This window comes from Epinephelus moara, chromosome 8 (assembly GCF_006386435.1).
Source record: "Epinephelus moara isolate mb chromosome 8, YSFRI_EMoa_1.0, whole genome shotgun sequence".
Lineage (NCBI taxonomy): Eukaryota > Metazoa > Chordata > Actinopteri > Perciformes > Serranidae > Epinephelus > Epinephelus moara.
Window position 1 is genome coordinate 13,909,834 of NC_065513.1, and position 2,932 is coordinate 13,912,765.

Here is a 2,932-nt window from a genome sequence, read left to right on the forward strand (position 1 = left end):
AAAAAGCTTGTTTAGTGGACTAACTTTGCACTTGAAAGGATGCCCGTTCAATTACGTTTTAACAGGTCTAACGCTACTATGTGCCCCGGCTGTATCTAGGCTAACGGCTAACATGCTAACTATTATTTCTATGTCACTAGTGACTTGAAATAAATTTAGGACGATAGGAGACAGGTTGAAATAAACGAAAATTTCCCTTTAAGCTCAGATTTGGTTACGATTTTACTGACAGAAGTATTTGTTGCACATGATGTGTCCAAGGACCATCAGAAATTTGAAACTCCAATGATAATTTCTCTTTTTACAGTTTCTGGCAATGATAAATGGTGTAAATTTGATGGACAAGTTTGTTGCATGTGATGTGTCCAGGGACCGTTGGAAATTTGAAAATCCAACAATAATGATAAATGGAGTAATTTTGGGCATGTTTTCTTCAAAAATTTGTGGCAAAATAAATATAAAATACTACTATTTAAATTTGTATGCCCCTCCCATAAGCCAAAATAAAAAAATAAGTCCCTCTCCAGTGCTTAAAAAGTTATTTGACATGCCTCCCCCTTTTAGCACCAACCCCACCTGCCTCGTAAATAATGAACAGTCCCTTAGCTAGCTAATATCTATTGTCTCTACTGCCTATAATAATATGGGCTGTATAGGATATGGATATGAATATCATTGTTAGTTTGCTGTGATTTTACTGATTACATGACAAAAGAGTCTCTGTAAACACCTGACAGCTCTAAAATCGGATGAGAAGATGCACAACTGGAGGGGCACAGTAATTGTCACTGATATTTATATGTAACGTCAGGCCTGCTGTCACTGGAGCTGGTAAGTTAAATGTTGAATTAACTCTCAAAGTCTATGTTTGTGCACTAGCATGTTATCTCTGCGTTGCATTTGACTATTTAAATACGTAGGCCTAACGTAACTAGCACGCCTACTGATGCTACTTTACCAGGGCTTTTGCTAGCTTAATGCTTTAAAACTTCGTACTGTATTTCACACATCTTATACCATCATTTGTATCTCTACATTTTGGCTAGGCTTCGTGAAACTCGTCAGAAAACCTCCGTTACAGGAACTGTTAAGTTGCTGACATGACAGAACTGTGTGACAGAGGTCCACATGAGGATTCAAGACAGCTACAGGTGTGTCATTTGCTTATTAAAATGTACGTTTTGCGTATTTAAAGTAATAGTTATTACTGTAAGCCCTCTAGAAACTGTCGGAGTCGCCAGGAAGTGAAACTAAAATCCACTTTAGTTGTCGTTTGGTTTTTGTTTACCTGGTTGAAACGTGTCGGTGTCCTGGGTGCTGCTGCCACCAGTCCAACTCTGGACTTCACCCCGCGCCAACCTGCCGGAAGTGAACACATCCCGGTACTACTGATAATTAATGATTAACCAAAACGCAATAATAATTCAAGGTAGAGTCTCCCTCTGTCTTTTTCTTCTGGGAAAACAACAATAAATTAAGCAAATAAATAAATAAAATAAAATAAATTACTTCCGTTTTCTAATTTAAAACAACTTCTGTGACACCCGCTCCCCTCATTGCCTTCTAGTATATTGTGTGTTAGTTGTATGTGTTGTTGTATGCTGCCATGCACAATCCCTTTTGGAAAATCATTTCAATATATCCTAACTGAGGGTCCAGCTTGCTGTGAAGTTTACTCATCTGTTGATGCTTTTTATTTATATATATATTTTTAATTTAATTTGATTTTTATTTATAGCTAAAATGACTTGCTGATATAAATCATAACATGCTGCTCAGTCGGTGAGTGCAGCACAAAAGCACTGGGTTCTCGACATCTAATTCAACAGACAAGAACATCTTATGAAAGCACAACCAGAAAGCTGTATGAATGCTAAATGTGCCAATTTACTTTGTCAGTGTGAACTATGCATACACAGAGAACAGAGGCCTGGGCCAACAATGCAGCACTGACTTGTGGGTGTATTTCTTTGCAATAACTTTTGAGATCCAATTTAGCTATGGTAACTAAATTAAGGTTGTGCATCACTAAATGACTATCATTACATGGATGTATCTATGGGTCACGCCTTCTGACAGTTGGCTGTCTCTCTAATCATCACATGTCATTACTATAATCAGATAAAAGTAAGATAAAGAGCAATGTATTAGCTTAGCTGTAACATTAGGATCTACATCTCCCAGAGCACAAAACTTGAAAGCCTCTTTGTAGACTGTCCAAAACACCAAGGGGCGACAGATGCGTCCCCATCGCCGAGTTTATTATTTCTACCCCCATCAAACCAATCAAATAAATTATTTCATTGTGTAACTATTATCCTAATTTATTCAAATCAAAGACTTGTTGCTCTGCTTTGTGACATGGCGCCATATGCCAGTATGGTGTCTTTATTGGGGCCACACACTGTGAAATGTATTTATGGGCTAACATGGCTGCACATGATGTGATCAGTTTTCCCTTTTTTACATTTTTATAATGCTTCTATAATTAGAGAGGAGACACTCAGAAGGAAACTGCCACCTCACCTGACCAGCAACTTTTACCACCTCCACACTTACTGTTGATGTTAATTAAAGAGGCAAAATCTTGCCCGTGATTGCAGACAAGTGTTAGTTTCTAATTTTAATTTGGGAAATTCTCAACAGGCAAACATGGCACTGCTCGCATTTAAAGCCTTTATATGTATTCTGAGTTTAGATGTCTCACCACTCCAGAATTTAGGTGCAATTTAAAGGGAGACACTACAGGTGAACATATTTTTATGTGCTGGTCAGTTTTGAGATTTTGGGCTGTTTTGCTTCTATAACATGTTTCTTCTTAATATAGTCAGAAGTAAACATCCAAAATATCCATTTAGGTGTTTATTTTAGTTCAGATTTCTGTTCTGGAAATGTATACAAAAAGTGCTTCATTTGCATAATACAAAAAAAA

The 2,932-nt window shown here is 37.2% G+C and overlaps 1 protein-coding gene across 3 annotated transcripts in view; it reads right to left on the bottom strand.

Moving 5' to 3' along the window:
* The window catches only part of mvb12bb (multivesicular body subunit 12Bb), a 45,039-nt gene extending 43,665 nt beyond the window's left edge, over positions 1-1,374 (bottom strand). For all 3 annotated transcript variants that reach the window (XM_050050002.1, XM_050050003.1, XM_050050001.1), the window contains exon 1: positions 1,289-1,374. The gene's annotated coding sequence lies outside the window, so the exon portion shown is untranslated. The remainder of the gene's footprint in view (positions 1-1,288) is intronic.
* Between the last annotated feature and the right edge of the window lie 1,558 nt (positions 1,375-2,932).